The sequence below is a fragment of the Taudactylus pleione genome, unplaced genomic scaffold (genome assembly GCF_031769625.1).
Source record: "Taudactylus pleione unplaced genomic scaffold, aTauple2 ptg000284l, whole genome shotgun sequence".
Lineage (NCBI taxonomy): Eukaryota > Metazoa > Chordata > Amphibia > Anura > Myobatrachidae > Taudactylus > Taudactylus pleione.
The window spans coordinates 4,084,766-4,096,887 of NW_028284686.1; positions in this window are offsets into that span (position 1 = coordinate 4,084,766).

The window sequence follows — 12,122 nt, forward strand, 5'->3', positions numbered from 1 at the left end:
TCCCATACACAATGTCCCCCAGCAGTGGTGCCCCCTATGCAGTCCCCTTAGTGGTACGGTCCACTATGCAGTGCCCCCAGTTGAATGCTCCCCAGTAGTATGCCCCCCATTAGCAGGCCCCCCCAGTAGTATGTCCCCCATTAGCAGGCCCCCCCAGTAGTATGCCCCCCATTAGCATGCCACCCAGTAGTATGCCCCCCCAGTAGTATGGCTCCCCCAGTAGTAGGCTGCCCCAGTAGCAGGCCCCCCCAGTAGTAGGCTGCTCCAGTAGTAGCCCCCCCTGTAGTATGGGCCCCCCCTGTAGTATGGCCCCCCCTGTAGTAGGCCCCCCCAGTAGTATGGCCCCCCCCAGTAGCAGGCCCCTCAGTAGTATGGCCCCCCCAGTAGCAGACCCCCCCCAGTAGTATAGCCCCCCCAGTAGCAGGCCCCTCTGTAGTATGGCCCCCCCAGTAGTATAGCCCTGCCCAGTAGCAGACCCCCCCCAGTAGTGCAGACCCCCCCAGTAGTATAGCCCCCCCCCCAGTAGCAGGCCCCTCTGTAGTATGGCCCCCCAACAGTGCAGATCCCCCCCAGTAGTATGGCCCCCCCAGTAGCAGACCCCCCCCCAGTAGTATAGCCCCCCCCAGTAGCAGGCCCCTCTGTAGTATGGCCCCCCCAGTAGTATTGCCTCCCCCAGTAGCAGACCCCCCCCAGTAGTGCAGACCCCCCCCAGTAGTATAGCCCCCCCAGTAGCAGGCCCCTCTGTAGTATGGCCCCCCCAGTAGTATAGCCCCCCCCAGTAGCAGACCCCCCCAGTAGTGCAGACCCCCCCCAGTAGCGCCCCCGGACCTTTGACAAGTAAAAAAATAAAAAAAATAAAACTTACCTGTATCCCCGCTCCCGCGCCGTCCGCTCTGTCACACGCTGAGGAGGGAGCCGGAAGACGGAGCTCATGTGTGAGCTCCAGCCGGCTCCCTCCGTGCAGCAGCCAATGAGAGTCTGTGTGACTCTCATTGGCTGCTGTAACAAACACACAGCTGCCGCTGGCGGCTGTGTGTCTGTGTAGGGCAGAGCGCTATCACTGCGCTCTGCCCTACACGCGAGGAGACCTGATGTCGGATTCTCTAGTGAGAATCCGACATCAGGCGGCCGCCGTTCGGCCCCGAACGGGGATCCGAGTCAGGCGGTGAACACCCGAACAGGGTTCGGGTGGACTCGGATCCCCAATGTTCGGAGCGGCTCGGATTCCACAGAATCCGAACCGCTCATCTCTATTCAGAATACAAGGCCTTTAGTGTTTTGTGAGTGTCATGAAATGAACATAAAATTTTTGTTTTTATTTTAGTTTCTTCTTTGTTTTGGTCAGATTTTGTTTCTTTGTAAAGAAATTGCAAAACGTCACTGGATCCTCTTAATATTTTCCATATAACTCTTTTTACCATTGTTGTAAACTAGACAAGTTGGTAACAACAAGTACGGAGTAAGACCATATTCCTGATTCTATAGTAGCAGATATACAGTATTTACTGTAAGAAGAGTTTATCACCTCATTTACTTTGCTAGACCTCACAGCCTCTTAACCTTCTAAGAACCTCCATTATGAAAAAAACAAAGACCACATCAAGCAAAATCAATTTTAAAATATATTTATTATGAATTTTCAGCACAAGGAAAACAACACTTTATTTTTACTCTGCATTGTGAAAAAAATGAGTGCCCAAGATTAGCCGGAGGCTCTTACAAGCTTGTCCTATAAGAAGACCAAGATGGTGGAAGCCTCATGACTCACAAAGAATCATCCTTCAAGCACTCAGGAGAGGAAAAAACCCCTGTGGAGGAAACCTCTGGGGACCCATGGCTTGAAGGACTGCCCGTCCCTCTGGGCACTAGGAGGCTATGCAGAGTTATATTTCCAAACTTATTTAAAATATGAACATTTGATACTAAAATGCAGTATACATTTCACCACATTAATAAATAACATTGGCTGACGTCATTAATGTAGCTCCAGTCCACATCTCCTGAGATTACCCAATTTACATTCCTCCCAAAGCTGCGCAATTTTCTGAAGAGGACGGTCATCCCCTTTTGAGAAGCACCGAGTTTACCCGAATGGCTACTACATTTCGATAGATGTGCTGTGCTGCTAGAACCTCCAATTATAGAAATAAACAAGCTCAAGGTCATATTTTAGGGTAGTCAAGCTCCAAGTCTGCAGGCACATCCAAGTGAAACGCCCTTATCTTTGATGAGATAATTACCTCAAGAGGATATCTTTCCCTCAGTGGGCTGGGTGCAAGAGATGTATTTGGAGTATGTTAAAGACAGCAATGATAATGCTATGTCAGTGTCCTGGGCAGCTAAGAGTGGTAGCAACAGCAAAGAGCTACCATTATGACATCACAGCATGACCTCACTCGTGTTCTACATTCCTTAAAGGAGAAGTGCACAAAATAATCTCTACTGATGTGTGATATGTTTATATTCTCCATCACCTCTGCTTCCCATGATACACCTGCCATTTATTACACATCTGTCCCTTTGCTATCTCCTTATTCGCCAAAGTTCTCTTTTACTGCATCCACTCATTGAATCAATCAGTTCCTAGCAGCTCTTTCTCATTTCATTAACCTGCTCCTTCTGTCCAATTTTTATTTTTCAAGACTGCTACTTGGGTAGAAAACAAGCAAGGGATTGAATTAATATAAAAAACACAATTAAAATGAAAATACTCTTAGGATGTTTATATATTGAAATGACATTAATAGCTAGGCCACGGCTAGATATTTCTGCACCTCTAAAGCCGAGCGAGGATTTCCTGCAGGATGACCAGCATTACACCAGCATGCAATATTCTGATGGAAACGTGCTGCTAATTGAACTCCCCAATAGTCTCTGTTCCCAGTATAGAATATAATTGGCAATGATGAAGATAGAGTGGAGAACCCATTATGCCCATTATACAGTAGACTTTCAGGATTGATAAATATTCAGTTTAGCCTAATGTAACTTGATCAGTATGCAATATATCCCTGTTATGTTTGTCCACTATACAGATTAGGCCCACTGTGCTAAATATACGTACACTCTGGGGGTCGTTTAGAGTTGGCTGTGCTGGCAAAGTGATTGTGTGAGGGGGCACACTGCACGCTGATAGATGCTGCGCTATACTCTGCTGATTAAGTGCTGTGTCCAGAGACTCACAGGTGGCTGTGCTGGCAAAGTGACTGTGTAAGGGGGCACACTGTACGCTGATGTATGCTGCGTTATACTCTGCTGATTAAGTGCTGTGTCCAGAGACTCACAAGTGGCTGTGCTGGTAAAGTGACTATATATAGGGTGCACACTGCTCGCTGATGTATGCTGCGCTATACTCTGCTGATTAAGTCCTGTGTCCAGAGACTGACAAGTGGCTGTGCTTTTAAAGTGACTGTATATAGGGTGCACACTGCTCACTGATGTATGCTGCGCTTTACTCTGCTGATTAAGTGCTGTGTCCAGAGACTCACAAGTGGCTGTGCTTGTAAAGTGACTGTATATAGGGTGCACACTGCTCGCTGATGTATGCTGCGCTATACTTTGCTGTTTAAAGGGGCTGTGTCCAGACTCACAAGTGGCTGTGCTGGTAAAGTGACTGTATATAGGGTGCACACTGCTCGCTGATGTACGCTGCGCTATACTTTGCTGATTAAAGGGGCTGTGTCCAGACTCACAAGTGGCTTTGTGTGCAAAAAAAAAAGTTTAAAATTTAAAAAAGACTTTGAAGAAGGTTAAAAGATTAAAAAGTGAAAAAAAAACCCTTTTTTTTGTGCTGTACCCCACTGTGTATACAAGCACCATGACTCCTTGGGCCTTAGCCCTCTATGTGTGCATAACACACAAGTACTGTGACTCAGTAGTGAGTGGCAATGCTTCATAGATGTGCTTTAAACTGCGGTGTCTGTGCCGACAGTCTGTCGCTTAGTAACCAGCCAGCTCACTGCAGCCTTTGGCCAATAATGGTGAAAATAATATTGTGAGTTGTGAGGTGGTCTAAATTGACTGTAAATGACTGGAAATTAATGTTATTGGGGTAAATAATACGCTAGGAACAAAAAAAAAAGCCCAAATGATGTGATTTTAGCTTTTTTGTCAATTTTTGTAACAAAATCCAAATCTAAATATAAATCCAAACCCAGTCATGACGCTTTGGCAAATCCAAATCGAAGGCCGGACGACGAATCAGAGCCAAATCCAAATCCAAAAGAAATGGTCCGGCACACATATCTAGTTTATATGTGTTTTTTTTCTGTGGCACTACAGGTCCCAGCTGGTCCTGGATGATTTCTTCAAGCTGCAACGTGATTTTTCAGCCATGGGTATGCAGGCACTTGTAGTGCTAAAAGCACCTGCATGCACGAGCCGTTTTATTTATTTGGCTGGCTGCATTTGTGTGGAAAAGCTGTGTGTGTCTGTGTAGGTTTTTGTCAGTGTGGGTCTGTGTGTCTGTGTCAGCGTGTGTGTGTCTGGGGAGGTTATGGTGTGCTGAGAGACGATGCAGGGGAAGATGGTGTGGCTAAGAGATGCAGGGGGCAGGAAGGTAGACAGGGGGAACGAGTCTGGTTGAACCGCTGTTGTAAGACGATGACCTTGTTAATATTCCCACACAAACAGGCATCTTCCGGACGATGTGACCTACATGAATAATGAATGCCGACTGAAGACGCCGTCTTCCCATGGAGGATATATTTCTTCAGAGATTCCACATTGTGAGAAACCACCGTATAGGTAAGGTATATATGGAATGGAAAGTAATGTTCCCAGAGTGACAAGAAATGGGTGGTGTGCCATGTTGGCACGCCCCATTTTTAATGGACACGCCCCTGCGGTATGTGACCACACCCATTTTTTTTGCTGCGCACCAGAGGCGCGCAGATATCTTTCTCTGTGTGTATCTGTGGGGTTGCGGGGAACGCCGTTCTTCAACTTGCTCTGGGCTCCAAAGACCCTAGTGATGCCTCTGGCTGTTTTTTTTTTCCTAGGGAAGAGGCTCACATCCCCCTGCAGAATAGGCTTGGACTAGGTGACAGGAGGACCCCTTGCTTTGGGTTTTCTTCTTATCGTGTCAACAGCACAGGATCATAACATTGAGCACTTGCCTGGGACTTGGCAGACTCAATTAGGCATCTCGGAAGTGAATGTGAGCCAAATATGTCATTTTTAATCCATTCATAATGGCTACCTGTTCTGCAGGTGCACCCCACTGCTTCCAAGTCTGCAGGATGATTGCATTAAATAATGCAGTTGGACAGCGTATCCAACCTCTTTAAGAAATGCCTTGAAAACCATCCTAAATAGTTGCTATTTAAAGGGACTGTAACCTTCCATATGTCGTTTGCTTCATTTTCTCCAGCACAGAAGAGTATACATGTTAGAAAAATTTTATATTATTTCAATTTCACCTGATGTCTTTCATTTTTTGTGTCCTTTCTGGACTTGACTACTTCCCCAATGACATCATGTACCACCGCCATATCCTGCACATCGCCATCAGGTCATAACCATAAACTATTATGTAGTGCGAAGATTATCAAATCTCAATTCTAGTTACAGGATAGTTCTGGGAGGCGTGAAACAGATTTTGGGTGAAAGAAAGTAGAAGATTGGAAATGTAGTAAATGATGAATTTGATAAGCAGTCTTAGTAGTACCAACATATAAATAGCACCATGTTTTGTATTAAGATTATTTGAATATATTCATTACTTAATATTTATATGAGAAAAGAAATACACGGTAGGAATCCCTGTAAAATCTTGACCCGGATTGTGTGCAAACAAAGTTTTTGTCATTGGGACCCTTACCACAGCCCAAAGTTATCATATCGCTCCTCAGGTGCCAGTAATCCATATGAGCTTCATAGAAATATTTTATGTCATTCAGAATACAAGGCCTTTAGTGTTTTGTGAGTGTCATGAAATTAACATAAAATTTTAGTTTTTATTTTAGTTTCTTCTTTGTTTTGGTCAGATTTTGTTTCTTTGTAAAGAAATTGCAAAACGTCACTGGATCCTCTTAATATTTTCCATATAACTCTTTTTACCATTGTTGTAAACTAGACAAGTGGGTAACAACAAGTACGGAGTAAGACCATATTCCTGATTCTATAGTAGCAGATATACAGTATTTACTGTAAGAAGAGTTTATCACCTCATTTACTTTGCTAGACCTCACAGCCTCTTAACCTTCTAAGAACCTCCATTATGAAAAAAACAAAGACCACATCAAGCAAAATCAATTTTAAAATATATTTATTATGAATTTTCAGCACAAGGAAAACAACACTTTATTTTTACTCTGCATTGTGAAAAAAATGAGTGCCCAAGATTAGCCGGAGGCTCTTACAAGCTTGTCCAATAAGAAGACCAAGATGGTGGAAGCCTCATGACTCACAAAGAATCATCCTTCAAGCACTCAGGTGAGGAGAAACCCCCTGTGGAGGAAACCTCTGGGGACCCATAGCTTGAAGGACTGCCCATCCCTCTGGGCACTAGGAGGCTATGCAGAGTTATATTTCCAAACTTATTTAAAATATGAACATTTGACACTAAAATGCAGTATACATTTCACCACATTAATAAATAACATTGGCTGACGTCATTAATGTAGCTCCAGTCCACATCTCCTGAGATTAATCAATTTACATTCCTCCCAAAGCTGCGCAATTTTCTGAAGAGGACGGTCATCCCCTTTTGAGAAGCACCGAGTTTACCCGAATGGCTACTACATTTCGATAGATGTGCTGTGCTGCTAGAACCTCCAATTATAGAAATAAACAAGCTCAAGGTCATATTTTAGGGTAGTCAAGCTCCAAGTCTGCAGGCACATCCAAGTGAAACGCCCTTATCTTTGATGAGATACTTACCTCAAGAGGATATCTTTCCCTCAGTGGGCTGGGTGCAAGAGATGTATTTGGAGTATGTTAAAGACAGCAATGATAATGCTTTGTCAGTGTCCTGGGCAGCTAAGAGTGGTAGCAACAGCAAAGAGCTACCATTATGACATCACAGCATGACCTCACTCGTGTTCTACATTCCTTAAAGGAGAAGTGCACAAAATAATCTCTACTGATGTGTGATATGTTTATATTCTCCATCACCTCTGCTTCCCATGATACACCTGCCATTTATTACACATCTGTCCCTTTGCTATCTCCTTATTCGCCAAAGTTCTCTTTTACTGCATCCACTCATTGAATCAATCAGTTCCTAGCAGCTCTTTCTCATTTCATTAACCTGCTCCTTCTGTCCAATTTTTATTTTTCAAGACTGCTACTTGGGTAGAAAACAAGCAAGGGATTGAATTAATATAAAAAACACAATTAAAATGAAAATACTCTTAGGATGTTTATATATTGAAATGACATTAATAGCTAGGCCACGGCTAGATATTTCTGCACCTCTAAAGCCGAGCGAGGATTTCCTCCAGGATGACCAGCATTACACCAGCATGCAATATTCTGATGGAAACGTGCTGCTAATTGAACTCCCCAATAGTCTCTGTTCCCAGTATAGAATATAATTGGCAATGATGAAGATACAGTGGAGAACCCATTATGCCCATTATACAGTAGACTTTCAGGATTGATAAATATTCAGTTTAGCCTAATGTAACTTGATCAGTATGCAATATATCCCTGTTATGTTTGGCCACTATACAGATTAGGCCCACTGTGCTAAATATACGTACACTCTGGGGGTCGTTTAGAGTTGGCTGTGCTGGCAAAGTGATTGTGTGAGGGGGCACACTGCACGCTGATAGATGCTGCGCTATACTCTGCTGATTAAGTGCTGTGTCCAGAGACTCACAGGTGGCTGTGCTGGCAAAGTGACTGTGTAAGGGGGCACACTGTACGCTGATGTATGCTGCGTTATACTCTGCTGATTAAGTGCTGTGTCCAGAGACTCACAAGTGGCTGTGCTGGTAAAGTGACTATATATAGGGTGCACACTGTACGCTGATGTATGCTGCGCTATACTCTGCTGATTAAGTGCTGTGTCCAGAGACTCACAAGTGGCTGTGCTGGTAAAGTGACTGTATATAGGGTGCACACTGCTCGCTGATGTACGCTGCGGGATACTTTGCTGATTAAAGGGGCTGTGTCCAGACTCACAAGTGGCTTTGTGTGCAAAAAAAAAAGTTTAAAATTTAAAAAAGACTTTGAAGAAGGTTAAAAGTTTAAAAAGTGAAAAAAAAAACCTTTTTTTTGTGCTGTACCCCACTGTGTATACAAGCACCATGACTCCTTGGGCCTTAGCCCTCTATGTGTGCATAACACACAAGTACTGTGACTCAGTAGTGAGTGGCAATGCTTCATAGATGTGCTTTAAACTGCGGTGTCTGTGCCGACAGTCTGTCGCTTAGTAACCAGCCAGCTCACTGCAGCCTTTGGCCAATAATGGTGAAAATAATATTGTGAGTTGTGAGGTGGTCTAAATTGACTGTAAATGACTGGAAATTAATGTTATTGGGGTAAATAATACGCTAGGAACAAAAAAAAAAGCCCAAATGATGTGATTTTAGCTTTTTTGTCAATTTTTGTAACAAAATCCAAATCTAAATATATATCCAAACCCAGTCATGACGCTTTGGCAAATCCAAATCGAAGGCCGGACGACGAATCAGAGCCAAATCCAAATCCAAAAGAAATGGTCCGGCACACATATCTAGTTTATATGTGTTTTTTTTCTGTGACACTACAGGTCACAGCTGGTCCTGGATGATTTCTTCAAGCTGCAACGTGATTTTTCAGCCATGGGTATGCAGGCACTTGTAGTGCTAAAAGCACCTGCATGCACGAGCCGTTTTATTTATTTGGCTGGCTGCATTTGTGTGGAAAAGCTGTGTGTGTCTGTGTAGGTTTTTGTCAGTGTGGGTCTGTGTGTCTGTGTCAGCGTGTGTGTGTCTGGGGAGGTTATGGTGTGCTGAGAGACGATGCAGGGGAAGATGGTGTGGCTAAGAGATGCAGGGGGCAGGAAGGTAGACAGGGGGAACGAGTCTGGTTGAACCGCTGTTGTAAGACGATGACCTTGTTAATATTCCCACACAAACAGGCATCTTCCGGACGATGTGACCTACATGAATAATGAATGCCGACTGAAGACGCCGTCTTCCCATGGAGGATATATTTCTTCAGAGATTCCACATTGTGAGAAACCACCGTATAGGTAAGGTATATATGGAATGGAAAGTAATGTTCCCAGAGTGACAAGAAATGGGTGGTGTGCCATGTTGGCACGCCCCATTTTTAATGGACACGCCCCTGCGGTATGTGACCACACCCATTTTTTTTGCTGCGCACCAGAGGCGCGCAGATATCTTTCTCTGTGTGTATCTGTGGGGTTGCGGGGAACGCCGTTCTTCAACTTGCTCTGGGCTCCAAAGACCCTAGTGATGCCTCTGGCTGTTTTTTTTTTCCTAGGGAAGAGGCTCACATCCCCCTGCAGAATAGGCTTGGACTAGGTGACAGGAGGACCCCTTGCTTTGGGTTTTCTTCTTATCGTGTCAACAGCACAGGATCATAACATTGAGCACTTGCCTGGGACTTGGCAGACTCAATTAGGCATCTCGGAAGTAAATGTGAGCCAAATATGTCATTTTTAATCCATTCATAATGGCTACCTGTTCTGCAGGTGCACCCCACTGCTTCCAAGTCTGCAGGATGATTGCATTAAATAATGCAGTTGGACAGCGTATCCAACCTCTTTAAGAAATGCCTTGAAAACCATCCTAAATAGTTGCTATTTAAAGGGACTGTAACCTTCCATATGTCGTTTGCTTCATTTTCTCCAGCACAGAAGAGTATACATGTTAGAAAAATTTTATATTATTTAAATTTCACCTGATCTCTTTCATTTTTTGTGTCCTTTCTGGACTTGACTACTTCCCCAATGACATCATGTACCACCGCCATATCCTGCACATCGCCATCAGGTCATAACCTTAAACTATTATGTAGTGCGAAGATTATCAAATCTCAATTCTAGTTACAGGATAGTTCTGGGAGGCGTGAAACAGATTTTGGGTGAAAGAAAGTAGAAGATTGGAAATGTAGTAAATGATGAATTTGATAAGCAGTCTTAGTAGTACCAACATATAAATAGCACCATGTTTTGTATTAAGATTATTTGAATATATTCATTACTTAATATTTATATGAGAAAAGAAATACACGGTAGGAATCCCTGTAAAATCTTGACCCGGATTGTGTGCAAACAAAGTTTTTGTCATTGGGACCCTTACCACAGCCCAAAGTTATCATATCGCTCCTCAGGTGCCAGTAATCCATATGAGCTTCATAGAAATATTTTATGTCATTCAGAATACAAGGCCTTTAGTGTTTTGTGAGTGTCATGAAATTAACATAAAATTTTAGTTTTTATTTTAGTTTCTTCTTTGTTTTGGTCAGATTTTGTTTCTTTGTAAAGAAATTGCAAAACGTCACTGGATCCTCTTAATATTTTCCATATAACTCTTTTTACCATTGTTGTAAACTAGACAAGTGGGTAACAACAAGTACGGAGTAAGACCATATTCCTGATTCTATAGTAGCAGATATACAGTATTTACTGTAAGAAGAGTTTATCACCTCATTTACTTTGCTAGACCTCACAGCCTCTTAACCTTCTAAGAACCTCCATTATGAAAAAAACAAAGACCACATCAAGCAAAATCAATTTTAAAATATATTTATTATGAATTTTCAGCACAAGGAAAACAACACTTTATTTTTACTCTGCATTGTGAAAAAAATGAGTGCCCAAGATTAGCCGGAGGCTCTTACAAGCTTGTCCTATAAGAAGACCAAGATGGTGGAAGCCTCATGACTCACAAAGAATCATCCTTCAAGCACTCAGGTGAGGAGAAACCCCCTGTGGAGGAAACCTCTGGGGACCCATGGCTTGAAGGACTGCCCATCCCTCTGGGCACTAGGAGGCTATGCAGAGTTATATTTCCAAACTTATTTAAAATATGAACATTTGACACTAAAATGCAGTATACATTTCACCACATTAATAAATAACATTGGCTGACGTCATTAATGTAGCTCCAGTCCACATCTCCTGAGATTACCCAATTTACATTCCTCCCAAAGCTGCGCAATTTTCTGAAGAGGACGGTCATCCCCTTTTGAGAAGCACCGAGTTTACCCGAATGGCTACTACATTTCGATAGATGTGCTGTGCTGCTAGAACCTCCAATTATAGAAATAAACAAGCTCAAGGTCATATTTTAGGGTAGTCAAGCTCCAAGTCTGCAGGCACATCCAAGTGAAACGCCCTTATCTTTGATGAGATACTTACCTCAAGAGGATATCTTTCCCTCAGTGGGCTGGGTGCAAGAGATGTATTTGGAGTATGTTAAAGACAGCAATGATAATGCTTTGTCAGTGTCCTGGGCAGCTAAGAGTGGTAGCAACAGCAAAGAGCTACCATTATGACATCACAGCATGACCTCACTCGTGTTCTACATTCCTTAAAGGAGAAGTGCACAAAATAATCTCTACTGATGTGTGATATGTTTATATTCTCCATCACCTCTGCTTCCCATGATACACCTGCCATTTATTACACATCTGTCCCTTTGCTATCTCCTTATTCGCCAAAGTTCTCTTTTACTGCATCCACTCATTGAATCAATCAGTTCCTAGCAGCTCTTTCTCATTTCATTAACCTGCTCCTTCTGTCCAATTTTTATTTTTCAAGACTGCTACTTGGGTAGAAAACAAGCAAGGGATTGAATTAATATAAAAAACACAATTAAAATGAAAATACTCTTAGGATGTTTATATATTGAAATGACATTAATAGCTAGGCCACGGCTAGATATTTCTGCACCTCTAAAGCCGAGCGAGGATTTCCTGCAGGATGACCAGCATTACACCAGCATGCAATATTCTGATGGAAACGTGCTGCTAATTGAACTCCCCAATAGTCTCTGTTCCCAGTATAGAATATAATTGGCAATGATGAAGATACAGTGGAGAACCCATTATGCCCATTATACAGTAGACTTTCAGGATTGATAAATATTCAGTTTAGCCTAATGTAACTTGATCAGTATGCAATATATCCCTGTTATGTTTGGCCACTATACAGATTAGGC